The following is a 13,953-nucleotide window of genomic DNA, read 5'->3' as shown; positions in this document are numbered from 1 at the left end:
TAAACACTTTCTTAAAACATCAAATCTTTATTGGGTTATTTCTCATGATATATATATATATATATAGACTTATTGTAAATTTACAATTCTTTATTAACATTATAGAGTTTTTTCACCATTTTTTAATATTAAATTTATATTTCTATAGTTCTTTGTTCCGTTAAAGTTTCGTGGAAAAGAACTACAGTGTTTTTATTTGGCGATAGAGAATATATTTTTTTTTGAAAAAGTCTTTTGTTGTAAATGGTTTTATTTTTTTCGCTCCAAATAAAATTATAGTTTTAATGTTAGATTTTTGTGCGCTGGCTACAGTATTTTATTAAAAAATGGCCACCAATACTATGGAAATTACTTAGGATTTGTTGGTACATAAGACTAGACGGGATAGTATGGAACAAAAATATTGAAGGTAGTGTTCTGGGATAAATGGGACAATGACTAGATGGAAGAAAGACTTGGGTCTCGTTTGATAATTGCTCACTGAGAAAGTGTTGACAGACAAATGTCTGTCTGAATAATAAATTCTGACTAAATAAGAAAGCATACTGTTTGATTGTACATATATGACTAACTGTGTTGATTGATGAGAAATGATCATTTTACCCTTCTGGTGTATCCAATGGATGAAGTTGTTGAATAATTATAAAAACATACAACTTGTGATACAAAATGTAAATATACAACTACTTTATCAAGATCAAACTCAACAAGAAAATATATGTATGAATTTAATAACATAAATAATCTCCCTTTACAAAAACTATGATGTTCTAAGTTTGAATCCAACAAATACAGGAAGTACTATCAAATCAATTAACTAACCGACAAATCAAAGTAGTATAACAAATTCTGCACCAATTATATTATGATATTAGCAAATTTTGCACCATTTTCTCTTTCAAAAAATAAAATTTTTGCACCAATTTGTTTTTCAAAAAAAATATGCACCAATTTCTCTTTCAAAAAAATATCTTGCGTCAATTTCTCTTTCAAAAAAGCAAATAGAGAAAAATAAGTAAATAGAATATCATATTTAACAATCTACATCAGATTTATAACTGTAGATAGACCAAAAAAACAACCAATAATAAACATAAACAACTAGGAATAACAAACATGATCAAATCAGCAACAAATCGGAACAGATGCAGCAGAAAATCGAAACAAAAACAGAAAAAACATTGGAAACAACGCAACTGAGGGAAGAGGGAGAAGTCACCCCTGATGAAAAAGAAACAAAAATCGTCGACTGGTTGGGGTGTAGAGGCTGAAATCATCGATCGGTAGGGCAGAGGTTCAAGTCGTCGATGGTTGAAAGATAGAAGAAACATGATGGAAGCGCTTAAACTTCGAACGTAGGTTAAGGGCACTTCTATAAATCGTCTCTTTCTTTCTCAGTCAATAGATATTGCTTATCTGTTCCACTCAGACATCTCTTACCGAATCAAACATCAAAAATATGTTTAACAAACGCGTTTTGCTGACCGAGTTAGCCAAAAATGTCTAACCCAACTCGGTCAGACGTATATCAAACAGGACCTTGGTCAAATGGGACTAAAATTCAAAATATTAGTCCCACCCCAAAATAGAGGTGAGAAAAACCCCACCGCACCGCAACTAAAATTAATCGTAAAAACCGCATAAACTGCGACCGATAAACAACAACTGCAGTAAAAACCGATGGTGAGGTTTTCTATTTTTAAAAACCGCAAATTTGTCGTGCGGTGCGGTTATTAGTTTTCAAAAACCGCAAAAAAAACCGCATTGCACCGCATATATTATATACAATTTTTTATTAATTATTAATATATTAAATATTAAAAGTAAGACAAGTTTTACGAATGAAAAAATGATAAAATTCTAAAGACAAAAGTGTTGCTTTTTGTTATGTTTAACTTTAGAAAATGGTGAAATTGACAATTTTAAGATATTTATTGTTAATTACTAGTGATTTGACGTTTTTAAGATATTAGTTGTTTGTGATTTAAGTTAATTGTCTTATTATTATTATTATTATTATTACAAGTAATATGTATGAACTCTTAAACCCGTTTGAACTCTAAACTACGGTTAAAAACCACACAAAATAACCACACCAAATCCATGCGATTAATAACTGAAACATGATGAGTATTCGATAAATTTGGTTCCCATTTCTTTACGTGGGAACAAGGTTATTATGGGTATGGATTGGCTGAGCCCCAATGGGGCGGTTATCGATTGTGAGCAATAGTTAGCCTGGATTTGAACCTTAAGTGGGGGAGTGTTAGTGGTTTAGAGAGAGGGAGGGAGAGAGAGAGAGAGAGAGAGCTCATAGTAGGCTGTTATTATGTTCAGCAGGGTGGGCCAGACGTTATATTCATCAGGGTTGTTCAGGATTTGTCGTCTATGTTATGGATACACGGGATAAGGGTAAGGCGACCATAGATAATGTGTCGATTGTATGGGATTATCCCGATGAGTTTCCGTAGGATTTTTGTGGGGTGCCTCCGGAGAGGCAGCTTGAGTTCATGATTGATCTGGTTCCAAGTGCGGCTCTAATAGCCAAAGCACCATATTGATTGGCTCTTCCCGAGATGCAGAAGTTGTATACACAACAACAGGAGCTGTTAGACAAGGGATTCATTCGACCGAGCAATTTGCCATGAGGAGCACCGATCTTCTTTGTGAAGAAGAAGGCTGGGTCTCATCGCATGCACATTGACTACTGGGAGCTGAATAAGGTAACACTGAAGAACCATTATCCACTCCCGAGGATTGATGATCTTTTTGATCAACTTCAGGGTGCAAATTGGTTTTCCAATATTGATTTGCGATCATGTTATCATAATATGAGGGTTAGAGAGGAGGATGTGCAGAAGACAACTTTTTGGACTTGTTATGGTCATTACAAGTTCGTGGTGATGCCTTTCGGGCTCACCAATGCTTTAGCTGCATTCATGGATCTCAAGAACCGCATGTGCAGGCCGATGTTGGACCAGTCCATGATTGTATTTATCGATGATAACTTGGTCTATTCCAAGACCTAGGAGCAGCACGAGGATCACCTGAGGGAAGTCTTGGAGATGTTTAGGAGGGAGAGACTTTTTGAAAAGTTCTCCAATTATGAGTTCTAGTTATGCGAGATGCAATTTCTGGGGCATCTTGTCAACCAGAATGGTATTCTGGTCGATCCGGCCAAGGTCGAGACCATGATGCAGTGGGAGGTTCCGAGGTCTCCTTCTGAGATCGCAGTTTCCTTGGTCTCGCGGGTTATTATCAGAGGTTTATCCAGGATTTCACCAAGATAACTGTTCCATTGGCTTGGTTGACAAAGAAGATGATTACATTTCGTTGGGGGCCTGAGCAACATGCAACTTTTTAGACCTTGAGACAGCGGTTGTGCGAGGTATCGATTCTGACTCTACTAGAGGGTGTTAAGGATTTTGTGGTTTATTGTGATGCGTCGATCATGGGTTTGGGATCAGTGTTGATATAGAGGGGTTGCGTGATCGTTTACGCTTGAGGCAGCTAAAGCCTCATGAGGTGAATTATCCAACACATAACTTGGAGTTGGGGGGTGTAGTCTTCACCCTCAAGATTTTGTGACATTACCTCTATGAGGTCCGATATACTAGTTACACATATCACAAGAGCCTAAGGTATCTGATGGATCAACCAAATCTGAACATGAGGTAGCGTCGGTGGTTGGATGTGGTGAAGGATTATGATTGTGAGATCCTTTATCACCTGGGAAAGGACAATGTACTAGCTGATGTTCTCAGCCGAAAGGCGGTCGTGGCATCGATCATGGTTATATGGTTGTTGATGACCGTGATTACTCTAGTTTTGGAGTGGATTCGTGAGGCTCAGGTCGAGTCTATGAAGGAAGAGCACCAAAAGAGTGAGCATATTGTGGGTCAGGTGGCTTCCTTCGATTATGGTAGTCGTGGGTTGTTTACTCTAGATCATCGGGTTTGGATTTCTTATTGGGCTGGTATGTGTTAGGTTCTGATGGATGAAGTGCACAAGTCTAGCTTCTCCATTCATCCTGAGGCGAAGAAGATGTATAGGGATATTCGTCTTGATTATTAGTGGCCCTGCATGAAGCGAAATGTGGCTTGGTATGTGGCGGTGCTTGACTTGCAAGAAAGTCAAGGCCGAGCATCAGCAACCTCATAGCAAGATGCAACCATTAGAGATTCCCGTATGGAAATGGGAGGACATTACCATGGATTTCATCACAAAGTTACCTCAGACTGCGCTTGGAATGGATTCGATTTGGGTTATCGTGGATCGGTTGACCACGAGCGTGTATTTCATTCCGATTCAAGAGAGCATTTTTGCTGGAAAAATTGGCTGAGATTTATATCAGGGAGGTGGTGGAACGTCATGGGGTGCTAATTTTAGTGGTTTCTGATAGAGATATCCAGTTTACTTCCAGGTTTTGGAAGAGGTTCCATGACGATTTGAGCACCTATCTCCATTTCAGCCCAACATTCCATCCGCTGGCCGATGGTTAGAGCGAGCGGACTATTCATACCCTAGAGGATATGTCGTGGGCGTGTGTTTTAGACTTTGGTGGGAGTTAGGATATGTATCTTCTGTTAGCGGAATTTTCATAAAAAAATAGTTATCATGCCAGCATTAACCGATCTCCTTTCGAGATTCTATATGGGGGGAAGTGCAGGACCCCAATTTGTTGGGCTGAGATCGGTCATTGGGTTATGGGGGTACCGGGGTGGTACTCAAGACCACTGAGCCGATACATCAGGCTTGGAGTAGGCTCCAGACAGCTCAGAGTTGGCAGAAGATTTATGCCAACAAGCACCGATCAGACTTAGAATTCCAGGCGGGGGATATGGTTCTCCTGAAGGTGTCACCTTAGAAAGATGTCATCTGATTTAGGAAGAGGGGCCAGCTAGGCCACAGGTATATCGGTCCTTTCATGGTTTTAGCTCGGGTGGGTCGGGTTGCCTATCCTTTGGATCTTCTAGATGAGACCAATCAGATTCATAGCATGTTCCATGTCTCTTAGTTGTGGAAGTGCTTAGTGAATGATACTACAGTGGTACCATTCGAGGATATTCCGGTGGATGGACGCCTGAACTATATTGAGAGATCGGTGAAGATTCTTGACCGGAAAACAAAAACCTTGAGGAAAAAAGATGTGGAGTTGGTGAAGGTGAAGGTGCAATGGCAACACCGCAAGGGTTCATAGTGGACTTGGGAGCTGCAAAATGAGATGATGGAGCACTATCCGAAAATATTTTGAGCAGTGGACATCGAGGACGAAGTCTGATTCAAGTGGGGGAGAGATGTAACACTTGATCTAGTATGTTCTTAATCAACACCAACTATTTAAAGTGTTGCATTTTAGCCCTTTTGGTTAGTAAGTGAGACGTACCATAGGGTATGCTTGGCGTACTAACTATTTATGATCACGGGTATCGGCCTCGTACGCTAGGCATACGATGGTTATGTTGGGCGTACGCTGGCTAGGGACAAACCCTAATTTTTAGGGTTTGTGCCATATTTAAGCCTCATTAACTCACATCTTGGACATTTTATACCAGCCTCCACACTTTGAAAACCCTGGTTCATCCCTTACCTTTGTGTGGTGCTTTTGAGCTATTGTTTTGATCATTATATGGTTTTGTGCATCTTGTAGTGGTAGAAGAGAAGCTTAAAGACACATTCTTTGGAAGGGAGATTAGAGATCCAACTTTAGCACCTTCATTTTGTGGTATAAATTTCAAAGCTTGTCATCTCATTTCATAGATATATTCCTGTGATTGCTTTTGGCTATTTTGGTCCCTTTTTGGTTGGTTTTGTGAGCTAAGGTCGTTTATGGAGCTTATCCCAGTAGATCTAGGCATTATTAAGGGTTTCTTAAGCATAAAGGTGCAAACTTTATGGTTGTTTTGGTCCCATGCATGTGTTAAGTCATTTATTAAGCTCTTTTGAGATCTAGAGCCCCATTAAGCCATTCATGCATGTAAAGTTTGCAACTTTACGTGATAAACCACCTTATGGAAGTCAGATCTAAGATTTGGATCGAAGTCTTAACCAAATAAGTATTGAATGAAGAAAACTGGCCAAGCTGGGAGTATGTTGGGCGTACAAGCCCCAGAATAAGCACGCTTAGCATACGAGTTGAGTACACCCCACGTCCTTAGCAGACGGGCTTCGAAATGTTTGGGCTCATGGTATTGGGCCATGTTTAAACTCTAGATGATTAGGGACTTTTTGGTCCATCAAAATATTATTTTGGGATAAGAATATTTTATTGGACCTTTGGTGGAAGGCCATGAAGGGTTAGGCCCAATTTAGAAAATCACGCCATATTTGGGCCTTGGATGATTATTTTGGAATATGGGCTTTTTGGGCATTGGATTGGGGTTGGGCATTAGGTCAATTTAGGAAAGGGGTAAAAAGGTCTTCTACCTTGATTGGACTCATTGTGTGAGTCAGGATTCAATTATTAATTGGATTTTATTTGTGATTATAGTACGATGAGTCATTTTAGCAGGCCAATAGCCAGAGATTTATTTGTGAGATTTAGCAGCGTGAGGTGGGTTTCTTCACTACTTTTAGTGGTTCGAAGGCACCAATGCTAGCCCGTGGTTTGCTATTTTAGTATGCTAGTAGTTTGCGTGACTCTTGCATGTGTTATGTGTATATGTTTACCGGGCATGACTCGATGCTGGGCGGGGCCCGATGATTGTATTTTATGCTATTATCTTTGTGATTATCGCATGTGTTTGTTTGATTATATGATTGTATGTTTATATGTATACCGGGGGGGGGGGGGGTTGTAACGCCCGTAGATCTAGGCTAGTCAATTTAGAGACAATAAGTGTCGAAAATGCCTTTTCGACAAAGGATTATTTAGAATAAATAATCTTAACCAAGTTGTAGAATATGTCTCAAGGTTTCTGTACATATAAAGAACGCCGAAATCCGAGTTATAACGAAGAAGTTATGACCCGTTGAAGTTTTGCGACGGAACCGGCACGACACGGGGGAGCATAAATAGTGAATTTATGATAGAGCGAGATTTAGCCTTAGCGATCTAAACAAAAATCGTAGAATATGTTAAACTAAGAACATCGATAAAAAAGAACGCCCAAATATGACTTTGTATGAAGAAGTTATGATTTTTCGAAGTTTCGGATTAGGAGTGTACAGCCCGAAATTCGAATATTAGATCGAGCGGTTTTTAGCCGACACAACCTAAACGAGAATCGAAGATCTCGTTAAGAGCAGTGTAACGAGAAAAAGATGGGTGAAAATGGACGTCGGATGAAGAAGTTATGAGGATTTAACGAGCCAATCCTGTCCCGGTCTGTTAAAAATATAAAAATTTAAAATCAAGTCAAAATTAGTCGACAAAGTCTAAACGAAAGTTGTAGATTATGTTCCCACCTTTGCGTGGATATAAAGAACATCGAAAACGGAGCTCGTATGCGAAATTTATGATTTTTAGAAGTCGAGAAGGAAAATTGCAAAACTAAGATGATGTGGCAACATCTGGACCCTCCATCGCTGATCAGACCTCGCTTCGGATCATGCCACGAAGCCTTCGCATTACGCCCCGCGTACGAGGTCCGGTACGCCCAGCGTACCTTCGGGTCTTATCCAACCGGAATGCGAGACAACTGGCTGCGAGCTGGCATCCATACCCGAGACTACGCCCAGCGTAGCCTCGGTACGCCCAACGTAATCTAAGAGGCTTCGCGCCTATGAATAGTTGCGAGGGCAGCCTTCATTTTCACACCAATTCTCCTTCTCTCTCTAGTTTCTTTCTCTCTCTAGCTCCCCAAACCACCCCTAAACCCTAGGAAAACCCCTTAGATCCCGAGGGAAGCCCCGAGGCTCCCGGAGTACCGAGAAAAAGAGCTTTTCGGTTTCGAAATGTTGCTCCAATTAAGTTCCGGTTTGCTGTAAGTGTGCTACGCTTACGCAATTTTTAATATAAATTTCAAATAATTATAGGAATGTTATTAGGTCCTTAAAATAATTATTTGGGTTATTATTATGAGTTATATTGAGTGTTATTAACGCTTATATAATAATAACAATAGTCAGACTAATTAATTTGTCGCGGTTATCGTTAGACTAAACCCTAGTGGTATTGGTACTAGGTTTTATCTAAGGAAATTGTTTTGAGAGTATCGAAGCGTTGTCCGAGTGCTGAGTCACCACCTTTTAGGTGAGTGCATAGTCCCTTTCATCTTACACATAGATATGAAGTATTTTATAAACTACATGCTATGTGTGCATATTATCTGAATACTTGCTGTCTATGCGGGATGAACGTTTTATACATGTTTTAAATGATTTAAGCTGTATACGTATTTTATATATATACGAAAATGTGTTGTGTAAAACATGGGTAGATGAAATAATTGCTGTGTGATAACACGATGAATGACATCAATGTTGACAGTGATCCAGTCATCTAGTGGAGTATAGATGATGACCCTGGATGATACTAGACAGTCAAGTGGAACGCTAGCGGGCTTGTAACCTGTAGGTGTTTCTGAACTAGGTGCTCATTAGGTATTTTTGAACTGAGTGTGTTCACTAGGTATTTTGATCTGAGTGTGTTCACTAGTTACTTTTGAACTAAGTGTTTACCAGATGTTTTGGACTACGTGTTCACCGGTTATAATCTATAACCCTTGGTAACGATGGACTTCGTGCTGATTCCTTAGGATGCTTTTTAGGAATAAATAAACGAGGAATAACTGATTGTTAGGGTAGATCCTTAAGACTAAAAAAGATAATGGGGATGGGTAATTGGGTTGTTTGTTTGATTGTTTAAAACATAATAATTATATTATTGTGGGTTGAAAACCCTATGTACTCACCAGGTTTCCCAACCTGACCCACTCAGTTTATTTATATCACAGGTGTTGATATGAAGTCACATTACACTGAGAGATTTAAAGAGATGTAGATCACTAGTGTAAATAAATGTAAGTTCTGTTTATGCTTATGTTCCTGTATTAACGATGACATCCCAAACGTTTTGAAATGAATAAAATACGTTTCTTCAATAATGTTTTAATAACGTATTTATCGTGTTTTTCTGGGAACAAATTCCGCAACATTTTTATGAAAAGAAGTACTCTGATTTTTATAAAGCATAAACAAAACCGGTCTTTTCTGGCCGTGATTTTGGGGATGTCACAGTTGGTATCAGAGCGTTAGTTTAAGCGAACTAGGAATATGGATTTATTTCTAGACTTAAACTTAGAATGCTAAGCAATGATTGTGAGGAGTGTGTCTAATAAAATTTAGGTAATACACCTGAATAGACACAAGCACTAGCTTATTTAGGGAAAATTCCTAACATGCTTTTATGTGCTAAATGATTTATGATATGCATTATATGATCGGATCTATGGTCTATTGCCGACCGAATCTGGAAATTTTATGTGCTCAGGTTTCTAAACGTTTAAATACGATATGAGAACTGGCATGTAACTTTTTGGAGTAATAAGGAGGAATACGTGTCTAATTCTCACTCCATTTATATTGTCGTCTCGATACACCAAACGCTTGCTTTGGAGAATAGAATGTCATGATAAGGACTCATAAAGAATTGAGTAAGTGGAGGAAATGAAAAGGCTCACGATAGTGAACGACTCCTATCGGAAGATATCATAAGAGTGGTATCTTGCCTTTAGAATATGTCATACAGTACGTTTAGAAGAGTACAGTACGTCCGAAGTACACCTTCGATTGGAAGGAAAATGGAATGATTGGCGTAATTCATGAAGTTGATCCATCGTATGGCATTTCCACCAAGCTGAAGCAGAATTGATGATTGAAGATACGCATAGAAGAAGTCCTAGTAGAGTCTAGGGAAACTTTTGTGATTGTTTGGACACATTTTTATGTGTTGAAAATTGTTTTTGTGATAATAACTTGGAAAACTGCGAGACAATACTTGGGACGAGTATGAGTAGGTGTGAAAGGTAGTAGAGGCCTATACTACCGGAAGCATAGGACTCACACTTGGATCAGGGAAGGTCACAAGGTTACCAAGAAGCTAGTAATTGATTTCGTTTTATTCAAGTATGTCGTTACCATTGTTTCGGTAATGACTAAGAAAATTGTTGTTATCCCGACCCGAGTGGTCATGTCACATTGAGTCAGACTACGATGAGTAGGTTATGTGGTTCAGAGAACCAAGTTTGATGTAGTGTCCGGCTTTAACCAAACAACTAAAATCAAAGCGACCAATAGAAGTATCACGCTCGACGCTAAAGAAGTTGGTAGCTAGAAATGCTACATGTTAAAGTGTGATTATATCACATTAGAACATGAAGGAAGGCATAGTCTGTTTTAGAATTTAACTCTAAGAGACATGAGTCTAACGTGCAACACATGATGATAGATCATAATTTGGAGTCTAACCTGAGGTAGAGAGCAGGTGCACGATTAAGTACTGCTTACAGTCAATAAGTCTAAGAGATAGACTTGAAGGAATATAGAAGTTATAATTATTACCTAGGATGAAGATATAACGTATGGAGTCATTATACTGCCCTGTTTCGTTGATGATTCCGGGATGTAATCATCCTAAGGGGGAGATAATTGTAACGCCCGTAGATCCGGGCTAGTCAATTTAGAGACAATAAGTGTCGAAAGCGACTTTTCGACAAAGGACTATTTGGAATAAATAATCTTAACCAAGTTGTAGAATATGTCTCAAGGTTTCCGTACATATAAAGAACGCCGAAATCCGAGTTATAACGAAGAAGTTATGACCCATTGAAGTTTCGCAACGGAACCGGCACGACACCGGGGAGCGTAAATAATGAATTTACGATAGAGCTAGATTTAGCCTTAGCGATCTAAATGAAAGTCGTAGAATATGTTAAACTAAGAACATCGATAAAAATGAACGCCCAAATCTGACTTCGTATGAAGAAGTTATGATTTTTCGAAGTTTCGGATTAGCAGTGTACAACCCGAAATTCGAATATTAGATCGAGCGGTTTTTAGCCGACACAACCTAAACGAGAATCGAAGATCTTGTTAAGAGTTGTGTAACGAGAAAAAGATGGGTGAAAACGGACGCCGGATGAAGAAGTTATGAGGATTTAACGGGCCAATCCTATCCCGGTTTGTTAAAAATATAAAATTTAAAATCGAGTCAAAATTAGCCGACGAAGTCTAAACGAAAGTTGTAAATTATGTTCCCACATTTGCGTGGATATAAAGAACATCGAAAACGGAGCTCGTATGCGAAAGTTATGATTTTTAGAAGTCGAGAAGGAAAATTGCGAAACTGAGATGACGTGGCAACATCTGGACCCTCCATCGCTGATCAGACCTCGCTTCGGATCATGCCACGAAGCCTTCGCATTACGCCCCGCGTACGAGGTTTGGTACGCCCAGCGTACCTTCAGGGCTTATCCAACCGGAATGCGAGACAATTGGCTGCGAGCTGGCATCCATACCTAATATGTGTCTTTTTATATATATTTATGTGAAACATATCTTAATATTTTAGCCTTTATTATTATTATTTAGAACTAAAATATACTTAATATGCTTTGAAATATTTAATTACAGTAAAAATGAGAGTTGGAATGCAAAAGGAAGAGAATGAAACTGAAAAGATGCAAAAATGATATTTCTGGCAGATTGACCCCTCTTCAGTGTTTCACGTATATCTGATGACTAACAAGTCCAATTGACGAGATTCAAAATGTTCTGGAAACTAGACAAAATTTCCTACGACTTATGTGAGAGGGAGTTTTGGCTAATTCGACACTTATCTTATCCAAAATCAGCCTTGAAGATGAAGCATAAAAGCTGGACGGAAATTCCCTCCAAGTTACTTATTCCCCAAGCATCACTTACCTTATTTTTATTTGCTTAATCCCTAAGCCACCATTAGTTTCCTTATTCTAATACAAATCTAATATTCCATATTAATTTCATATCCCTTCAACTATAAATACCCCATATCATTCCACCAACTTAAATAATCTATGATATTCCACTTCGACTTGTGCAACAACAAAACTTCATAGTTGCCGTTTTGAGGGTCTAGGAGGTGGCCGGAAGGCCGTTAAGCTAACGGGAGCGGACATCGGAAGGGTTGGAGAGCGGATACGTGTCGGTAATCATATGGGCTGTTAACGTGACCATGTTTAGCATTCCATTGTGTTACTATTTTGTATTTAGTTTCTGACTTGGGTGTAAAAACCTTTTACTTTGTGTTTATGATTGAATGAAGCTTTGATTATTAGACTAATTGCTATATTGAATAGTTTGTTTGTGTTTAATTTATCTTGTCAAGCTTGTTAAAAGATCCTTACGTATTAATGATAATTATTTGCTGTTAATTGTTAAGTTAATTGAGTTGTATGGACATATGCTTGATTGCTTGTCTCTTATGATTTTGATGACCATCGAGATTATAAGTCTAGGAATAACGAATGTGAAACTAGGATTAACATGGGAATAAGTAAGTTAATGTGTGAGCCTTGTTTGATGACCATCAACAAGAGGTTAATTGAATGTCTAATTTGATTAACTATATTTGCAAGGGCAGCCTTCATTTTCACACCAATTCTCCTTCTCTCTCTAGTTTCTTTCTCTCTCTAGCTCCCCAAACCACCCCTAAACCCTAGGAAAACCCCTTAGATCCCGAGGGAAGCCCCGAGGCTCCCGGAGTACCGAGAAAAAGAGCCTTTTGGTTTCGAAACGTTGCTCCAATTAAGTTCCGGTTCGCTGTAAGTGTGCTACGCTTACGTAATTTTTAATATAGCTTTCAAATAATTATAAGAATGTTATTTGGTCCTTAAAATAATTATTTGGGTTATTATTATGAGTTATTTTGAGTGTTATTAACGCTTATATAATAATAATAGTCAGACTAATTAATTTGTCGCGGTTATCGTTAGACTAAACCCTAGTGGTATTGGTACTAGGTTTTATCAAAGGAAATTGTTTTGAGAGTATCGAAGCATTGTCCGAGTGCTGAGTCACCACCTTTCAGGTGAGTGCATAGTCCCTTTCATCTTACACATAGATATGAAGTATTTTATAAACTACGTGCTATGTGTGCATATTATCTGAATACTTGCTGTCTATGCGGGATGAACGTTTTATACATGTTTTAAATGATTTAAGCTGTATACGTATTTTATATATACGAAAATGTGTTGGGTAAAACATGGGTAGATGAAATAATTGCTGTGTGATAACACGATGAATGACATCAATGTTGACAGTGATCCAATCATCTAGTGGAGTATAGATGACGATCCTGGACGATACTAGACAGTCCAGTGGAACGCTAGCAGGCTTGTAACCTGTAGGTGTTTTTGAACTAGGTGCTTATTAGGTATTTTTGAACTGAGTGTGTTCCCTAGGTATTTTAAACTGAGTGTGTTCACTAGGTATTTTGAACTGAGTGTTCACTAGGTATTTTGAACTAAGTGTGTTCACTAGTTATTTTTGAACTAAGTGTTTACCAGATGTTTTGGACTATGTGTTCACCGGTTATAATCTATAACCCTTGGTAACGATGGACTTCGTGCCGATTCCTTAGGATGATCCTTAGGAATAAATAAACGATGAATAGCTGATTCTTAGGGTAGATCCTTAAGACTAAAGAAGATAATGGGGATGGGTAATTGGGTTGTTTGTTTGATTGTTTAAAATATAATAATTATATTATTGTGGGTTGAAAACCCTATGTACTCACCAGGTTTCCCAACCTAACCCACTCTGTTTATTTATATCACAGGTGTTGATATGAAGTCACATTACACTGAGAGATTTAAAGAGATGTAGATCACTAGTGTAAATAACTGTAAGTTTTGTTTATGCTTATGTTCCTGTATTAACGATGACATCCCAAACGTTTTGAAATGAATAAAATACATTTCTTCGAAAATGTTTTAATTACGTATTTATCGTGTTTTTCTGGGAACAAAT

This window comes from Lactuca saligna, chromosome 8 (assembly GCF_052625555.1).
Source record: "Lactuca saligna cultivar CGN05327 chromosome 8, ASM5262555v1, whole genome shotgun sequence".
Taxonomy (NCBI): domain Eukaryota; kingdom Viridiplantae; phylum Streptophyta; class Magnoliopsida; order Asterales; family Asteraceae; genus Lactuca; species Lactuca saligna.
This window is presented reverse-complemented; position numbering follows the sequence as displayed.